This window comes from Trachypithecus francoisi, unplaced genomic scaffold (assembly GCF_009764315.1).
Source record: "Trachypithecus francoisi isolate TF-2019V2 unplaced genomic scaffold, Tfra_2.0 Lachesis_group20, whole genome shotgun sequence".
In the NCBI taxonomy this organism is placed as follows: Eukaryota; Metazoa; Chordata; class Mammalia; order Primates; family Cercopithecidae; genus Trachypithecus; species Trachypithecus francoisi.
The window spans coordinates 32902343-32911458 of NW_022681466.1; positions in this window are offsets into that span (position 1 = coordinate 32902343).

Consider the following 9116-nt stretch of genomic DNA (forward strand, 5'->3'; position numbering starts at 1 on the left):
CTTGGCTGAGATCTCTTTGTCCCTCCAGGTTACTCCCTAGAGTAGAGTTCTCTGACCACACCAGGCCAATCCCCTCTCTTGGTCATGGCTCACACCTTTGCCCTAACAACGCTGTGAATACAGTCACTTCCCATGTGTAACCCTCATGTGTACCTCCCATGTATACTCTGCTGTGCCTTTTGCCATTTTGGTTTCTCAGGCTTGACACCTATATTTGAGATAGGGATGGGGTAGGACTCGCAGCACAGCTCTCTCCAAAGAAATTCTCATCTAAATCCTCCCCTCAACTCTTTTGTACCATATTTATTCTTGGCCACTTACTTTGTAAATCCTGGTCTAGCACTTCACTCTGGAATTTGGTATCTATTTGTGATTCAGCTGAAATTCCTATTTTAACATCTGATTACATTTGATTTATGACACATTTTGAACTCAAATGCTTCTATTTTCTGAATGCTGAGCATTAACATGACATTTACTTCTTTTTTTTTTCAAGCACAAGATACTGTCTACCATTTGGATGTATTTCCTAGGCTAGGGCTCCGTGCATCCAAGTCTGGGTTTTAGCGAGAGAGAGGGAACTCTAATTAAAAAGAGAGAGCACCACTGTTTCGGCCAAACTCTGTAAGGCTTTGGGGCATCTCTGTATGATATTCTGACCCTAGAGGGGAGAGAGCTGTTTCTTCCTGTTTTATAGCATCTCCAGGAGTGTGAGTGTGCAAGGACAAACTTCTTCAAGAGCAGATTGAGACATTGCTGGGAAGAGGCAAGAGTCAAAATAATTCAGAAATTTGGGCTGTATAGGACCTCAAGCAAGTCACTTAATCCCTGTGACCCTCAGTTTCCATGTCTGTAGAATGTGAATAATAATCCCTATGTTCCTCACAGATGAGATCCTGTAAGTTCCTGTGAAGTGCTTCCTAAATTGAGAAGGGGGTCACAAGTGTCAGCAATAGGTACTAACAGTTAAATTTGATTTCATCTCCCATCTTGGACTGTGAGGACCCTGAAGTCAGGGACCATGACTTGTTTTCCTTCCATCCCAATGTGAGCACAACTTTTTTTTTTTTTTTAAGACGGAGTCTTGCTCTATTGCCCAGGCTGGAGTGCAACGGTGCAATCTCGGCTCACAGCAACCTCCGCTTCCCAGGTCAAGTGATTCTTCTGCCTCAGCCTCCCGAGTAGGTGGGACTACAGGTGCCCACCACCATGCCTGGCTAATTTTGGTATTTTCAGTAGAGACAGGGTTTCTCCATGTTGGTCAGGCTGGTCTCGAACTCCTGACCTCAAGAGACCCGCCCGCCTTGGCCTCCCAAAGTGCTGGGATTACAAGAGTGAGCCTCCGCGCCCAGCTGAGCACAATTTTTTGGACGGGCTTGTGATGCTGTTGCCATGTGTCTAAAATGGTTTGGGGTGTGGATTTGCCATGCAGAGCTACATATTTATGTCACACATACCTCCATCACGTCAAATCTGAAAAAAGTGAGTTAAGGACCAGCCTCATTGCATCCTGGAAAACCCAAGCCAAAGTTCCTTTAATAATTTATGGGATTACTTAGTTTCATTCTCCAAGATATTTTTGAAACATTGAACCCAATACAATTCGCTTCTACTTTTGCCGTGATTCAAATTCTTACTCCTGAAAGGGCTTTCTTGCTTTCCCTCTTATTATTTTATTTATTTATTTATTTATTTATTTATTTATTTATTTATTTATTGAGACGGAGTCTCGCTCTGTCGCCCAGGCTGGAGTGCAGTGGCCGGATCTCAGCTCACTGCAAGCTCTGCCTCCTGGGTTTACGCCATTCTCCTGCCTCAGCCTCCGGAGTAGCTGGGACTACAGGCGCCCGCCACCTCGCCCGGCTAGCTTTTTTGTATTTTTTTTTTTTAGTAGAGACGGGGTTTCACCGTATTAGCCAGGATGGTCTCCATCTCCTGGCCTCGTGATCCACCCGTCTTAGCCTCCCAAAGTGCTGGGATTACAGGCTTGAGCCACCGCGCCCGGCCTCCCTCTTATTATTTCAATCATGTCATTTGCATCTTCACTTGCCTCTGGGTTTTCAGTTTGCCCTGTGAACTGCATTCCTTTGCTCAGACAGGGGTGTGGAGGAAGCGTGGGCCAGGAAACCCCAGCAACCCCCAGCTAATGCACAGGAGCCTTCAGCTTGGTGATTACTACAATTGTTGCCTAGTGGAACAGTAAGCCATTAGCTAGGTTCTCACCCCTCTATTAGTATTACCCTGTAATTTAATCACAATTAGTCTCCTAGGAACATCGACATAGGAAACAGGTGGGCAAAGGAGGCAGATGGCAGAAAGCAACAGCAATTGGGGGGGTTCTCATTCAAGGCACTGTTTTCAGAAAGTGCAGGGCTGAGGAAGAGTGGAGTTGGAGCTTGGAACAAGGCAAATGGGTAAATGATTAATGAGACTTTGAGTTTTATTTTCTGGCATTGAGGCTGGGGACTGGCAAATGTTGATCTCATGTGCGGGGGTTGGGCTTGTTTGATACCAATAGAGATTGAAAGAGGTCTTGGAAGGTGACTCCATTTTCCCTTCGCTTCCTCTCCTTGGAACCTGTGGGAGGAAATTCTCAGAGAGAGTTCTTAGAGGAGGTTCTCCATTGTCTCATCTGGCTTTGCACCCTGGGGTCCAAATCAGGCTCTTTTTACATACGTGTGTGCGCATATATATATATATATATATAGTCTGAAAATTGTTATATGCAAGTCAGGCTCTTGAGTGTATGCTGCAATCAACATCCCTTCCATGGTCCTGCTCTGACCATTCTGAGGGACTCCCAGAAGACTCAGGCTTGGAGATGACCATTCTCTGTGGCTATGTATATGTATATTACTGGGAAGTATAGATGAGGGTGGTATATGTAGCTATGGCTGGAAGTAGAAGAAATTGTGAGGTAGGGAAGATTGGATGAGGATGTCCTTAGACCCTCCCACAGGTCTGTTTTCCCACTCAAGCTTCAAAACCTGGGTCCTAGTGTAGAAGGGAGGAACCCAAGCATTTAAGCCTCTCTGATTACATCACTCTCCTACTGTGGAACTGATCCATGAAGAAAACAGTCAATTGTGAAAGTTCAGCCCAGCCCAGCCCCTCTTTGACCATAGTCAAGTTGTTAATGGCAGAGACAACTGAGGGTACTCTGGGGATGTGGTGGAGAGTTGAGGGGAAGTTGGAGCAGGGCAGGGGGAGCAAGAAGTTGGGAGCTCAAGCCGCTGTAAGTGAAATTAAGAAAAACTCTGGAGGCCTCCCATTTCCCTTTACTCTCTCTACTTCTCCTCTTAGCAGTCACGATCCAGTCCTCCTATAAATCCACGGAAGTGTTTAATAACTGAACATGCTTGATATGGTTTGGCTGTGTCCTCACACAAATCTTGACTTGTAGCTCCCATAATTCCCACGTGTCATGGGAGGGACCCAGTGGGAGGTAATTGAATCATGGGGGTGGGTCTTTCCCATACTGTTCTTATGATTGTGAATAAGTCTCACAAGATCTGATGGTTTTATAAAGGGGAGTTGCCCTGCACATGCTGTCTCTCTTGCCTGCTGCCATGTAAGACATGACTTTGCTCCTCCTTTGCCTTCCGCCATGATTGTGAGTCCATTACACCTCTTTGTCTTTATAAATTACCCAGTCTCTGGGATGTCTCTATTAGCAGCACGAGAATAGACTAATACAATGCTCAACGGTATTAGGAGAGAGTTCTGGTATTCCAGAACGTTCTGGAAACCCAAGGCTCCTTCCCCCAAACCAGAAGGCAAAACCTGGGTGCATAGGAGAGAGGATTTCTCTCTCCTTCTGACTCTCTTGGCATCAGATTCTCCACTTCTCATGGTAACCATGCAGTCCCAAGTTGGAGACTTTCCAGGACAGTTCCGGTTTTAAATATTTTATCCTATTGTCCTCACAGGTACTTGTGAGGCCACATGCCCTGATTTTGTTATGGAAAAAACCCATAAGTACAATCCTAGCTCAGAGTATTTCCTGTCCGGCTGAGTCTACATAAATCTTGCCCTTCCCTGGCACCTAGGCATAGTGGCATTTGGAATATTTTCTGGAATCCCAGCTAAGGAAAAGTTAACTTGTAAATTAGTATAGGAGCAAAGGATGGGTGACCTCCATGTTTCTTGGGAAATAGCTTAATTCTGAAGCCCCCCTAAAAAGAACTTATGCAAAAACCCATTCTCATGGCTCTGTGGCTTTAGAGAAAAGCTTCCAGCTTTTCAGAATTCTCTCTCTCTCTCAATAGCTCCCTGACTGAAAAAAAAAAAAAAATCCCTTTAATAGGAACAGAGGCCTGGCACAGTGGCTCATGCCTGTAATCCCAGCATTTTGAGAGGTCAAGGCAGGTGGATCGCCTGAGCTGAGGAGTTCGAGGCCAGCCTGGGCAATATGGTGAAACCCCATCTCTACCAAAAATACAAAAAATTAGCTGGGTGTTGTGGTGTGTGCCTGTGGTCCCAACCGCTTGGGAGGCTGAGGTGGGAGGATCACTTGAGTCTGGGAGGGGGAGGTTGCAGTGAGCTGAGATTATGCCACTGCACTCCAAACTGGGTGACAGAGTGAGACTCCATCTCAAAAAAAAAAAAAAGAATGGAGAACACAGGCTTTGAATTCATAGTAAGAGATGAAAGCTAACTCACCTCTTCCCCCTGGGGCATTGTGTTTCACACTGAAGGTTTCTGGATCCTGACCTTTGGCAAAATTTTAAGACTGTTTTATATAAATATATATACACATATATATTTATATACACATATTTATATACATATATACACTGTGTATATATATACACTGAACTGACACTGCTATATACATATGTATATACACATATATACATACATATGTGTATATATACTAGAATATATAAAATATAAATTATATAATATAAACATATATAGTATAAATTAAAATATATAATATAAATTGGAGACTATATATAAATAGAATGTGATAGAAGAGAGAAGGGAAGAGAACGGAACGTATCAGAATGCATTGCACTTGGTTTGTGTAAGGGTGGTTTCATGAAACTTATGTTTCTGTTTTATTTACGGATAGGTATGTGTGCCCTTGGTCACTATGTAAAATATATTTTGTACTGTGGATCACAGTTTAAAAAATTTGAGGCCACTCCCCTAGGAGAGGTCACACAGTTCCCTCTGTTTACACTGAACTGACACTGCTAAGGCAGATCCTCCCCTGAGAGCTGGTTCCATAGGGGTGGAGAAAGAAGTTGCAGGCTGCTGAGCACCTGTGCAGGGGTGAGATAAACATTGCAGAGAGGGGAGAGGAAAGGGCCAGAGTAGAAGCCACTTCTGTCACTTTTGCAATAGCAGCTGCAAGACACTGAGTGCCAACAGCACACAAGGCCTTCTGCCAAGTGCCTTAGATGAGTTGTCTGTTTCAAGTCTCACCACACACCATAAGAAAGAGGAGTACTATTATTTTTATTACTGACCCATTTTATAGATGGAGAAACTGAGGCTCACTTGCCTGTGGACACATTGTACATTACAAACAAAACTTGGTCTTAACCCCAGGTGAGCCCAATTTTTCAGCCCATGCTCTCATGCAATCACAGTAAACAGTTCCTCTTTGGGGTCTGGTGTTGGCCCAGCACCACCGATCAAGATCTGCCAGCCCCTGCCCAGACTAGATCCAGGGCAGGCAGAGCCAGGAAGTGAAGGAGCCCAAGTTCTGCAGCCTAGGCCCCCGGACCGATAGCTGCGAGGGTGGCAGCCTGTTCCCAGCCCTGCTCCTGCTCGCTGCTTGCTTTGCCATCGCAGAATATGCTGCTAATTATATCCAAACACAATGAGCAATTGCAGCCTGCTGGCGGTGGAGCACTCGTTAGAGGTCTGGCAGGCTTTTCATTCGACTTTCCCCGCAGCCTGAAGGCGGTGACGGCAGGAGCCCTGGGCTCCAGCTCCCTCCTCCCTTTCCCGCTCCCTCTGCTCTGGGCCGGCTCCACTCAATTTCATCAGTATTTACTTAGCTCCTACTGTGTACAAGCTCTGGGTTCAGTGCTTGAGGGTGGTGGGGAGCAGGTGGAATTACAGCCGGGCCTCTGTTCTTGCCTTCAGTGAGTTCGCCGTCTTTGTTTTCTCTTAATTAGAATTTTAAAAGCCAGGGATGATTGTGGCGGTGAGAAGAGAGGTTTTGCTCAGCTTTGTGTACTTGACACTTTCAGGCCCTTTCTTGGGCTTTGTGAAATTTTTTTTCTGCCATTCGATAATGTGGAGGCACAAATGTGCTTGCTCTGCATAAATGATCTCTGATGGTGCTCATTTGTCCCAGGGAGAGAAAAACTCTTTCCAAATTGTGGAGAATGTGTACCTGGGCCGATATAAGAAATGCGTAAGACATTACAGGCCTTGGAACCCAGAGAAGGAGATTCTGAAATGCCTATATTGAGGGCTCAGGAATCTGGGAAGGGTGTGAGGGGAAAGACAGCCTCAGATGGTGGGACATCTGCCTCTGGTTCTGGGGAAATACACAGCTATTTCTGGGTTGATCTTCAGCCAAACTTCAAAGTAAGTCAGATTTATCTTTTGGTCCCTTCATCTCTCTCTCACGCTTCCTGGCATCTAAATTCCTTCTGGTGTACCCAAGGGACATTCTTCCTGCCCCCGTTAGGGCTTCCTTATCTGCCATCAGCCAATTACATTAAGGTTTTTGTTGCAAAGTCATCAAGATATTATTCCTCCAGGGAGCCATCATGGATGGTTAGGGATAGTTGGGTCCTGTTTACTAAGGAGTCCTTTATGTCTCCCTAGCAGAATGACTGCCCAGAGCAGTACAGCATAATAGCATGGTGTGTGTTTGTGGAGCGAATGAATGAAGAGCTGGGAGCAACACCAGAGAACATCTGGTCCTCATTTTGCTGCGGGGGAAAAGCAATCTAAGGCCCAGCAGTAGGGTGACCAACTGTTCCAGTGTGCCAGGGACTGAGAGCGTTTCCACCACATGGGACTTTCAGGTTTAAGACCAAGCAAACTGGTCATTTTATGATGGGTTGTGATGAGTAAACCAGTATGAGCTGTATGAGAAGGCAGGGAAGAGGTGGGATTTTTGTGCACAAGAAAGATGGGAAGCACCAGACAGGGGAGAGAGCAAAGGCCTGGAGAAGGCAATTTTTAAAAGAAGAAAAATAGATACAGCCAATTGATATATGAAAAAAAAAGTTCAGACTCACCAGTAATAACAAAATACAAACTAAAGGAATTTTCACCTATTTCTCAAGGATTTAACACCATAGGAACACCCTGAGAAACCAAGCACTTTCATTCACCGCTGACAGAAATCTAAACTGTTTCAGTCTTTCTGGTGGGGAAGTTTGGTGCCAGGTTTTAAATTGTTTGGTCACAGGGCATAGATATCTTACGCCCTGTTTTCTTAGAATTTGGCCTTAAGGAAATAATCGGAGATATGATCAAAGTTTTGGCAATTAGGGAGGCTGAGGCAGGAGGATTGCTTGAGCTCAGGAGTTCGAGGCCAGCCTGGGCCACATGGTGAGACCCCTTTTCTTTTCTTTTTTTTTTTTTTGAGACCGAGTCTTGCTCTGTCACCCAGGCTGCAGTGCAGTGACACGATCTCAGCTCACCGCAACCTCTGCCTCCCGGTTCAAGTGATTCTCCTGTCTCAGCCCCACAAGCAGCTGGGCTTACAGGTGCATGCCCCACACCCCACTGATTTTTATATTTTTAGTAGAGATTTCACCATCTTGACCAGGCTGATCTTGAACTCCTGACCTCAGGTGATCTGCCCGCCTTGGCCTCCCAAAGTGCTGGGATTACAGGCAGGAGCCACTGTGCCTGGCGAGACCCCCTTTCTACAAAAATAAAAAAATTGGCTGGGCATAGTAGTATGCTCCTGTCGTCTCAGCTACTTGGAAGGCTGAGATGGGAGGATCATTTGAGCCCAGGAGATAGAGGCTGCAGTGAGACATGATCAAGCCACCGCATCCTGGGTGAAGACAGAGTGAGACCCTATCTCAAAAAAAAAAAAAAAAAAAAAAAGTTTGGGGTACAAGGATGCTTGCTTGCTTATTACAACTTCATAATAAAGTCAAATTGGAGGACGAGTGCAGTGGAGGCTCATGCCTGTAATTTCAGCACATTGAGAGGCCAAGGTGGGAGGATCGTTGAGCCCAGGAGTTCAAGACCGGCCTGGGCAATATAGTAAGACCTCATCTCTACAAAAAATTTAAAAATTAGCTGAGCATGGTGGTACATGCCTGTTGTCTCAGCTACTCAGGAGATTGAGGTGAGAGGAGGCCTCGAGCCCAGAAAGTCAAAGTTGCAGTGAGCCAAGACTGCATCACCATACTCCAGCCTGGGCAACAGAAGGTAACCCTGTCTCAAAATAAAATAAATAAAGTCAAATTGGTGTCAACCCAAAATTTTCTCTTAGGAAGCTGAATGAACAAAACAAATTTCTTGCTGGTCTTTCTGGTGGTCAGCCCCCACCCAGTTTTTAAGCCAAGCAATTAAACTGTCCTTTTGTCCCCTCTTCCACTTCAGGTTTATGCCCTAAGCCTATATTTTAGATTCCAATAATTCTCTCCTACAGAGGAATTTTGCCATTGGCTCTTAAATTATCTGTTCTAGTCATTCTCAGCTTGCATCACTCACACGGTGCGTAGGCTGTTCTGACCCTTGGTGTAGTTAGTCTGGTCAGAGCATTTTTGTTTGTAAATAACAAAATCAACTCAGGCTATCTCAAGAAGAATATTTTTTTTAAAATGGTAGCAGATATTGTTGGATGTGGGGAATTAAGCCTCAAAGGAGGCCTAAAATACCTCTGGACTGACTGCTCCACAATAGACTGGCTTCTTTCTCATTTGACCCAATACTGAGTTTTAGTCTCTAACTCTGGTCCTTACAGTGTGCCCACAGGCAAGTGACCTAAGTGTGGCTTCATCTGTAACAAGGGGATATTACTAGCTTTTATCACATAGAACTTACTAGGTGGCAGGCAGTATAATAAAAAATATAATAGGCCAGATTCGATGGCTCATGCCCGTAATCCCAGCACTTTGGGAGGCCGAGGCGGGTGGATCACCTGAGGTCAGGAGTTCCAGACCAGCCTGGCCAAT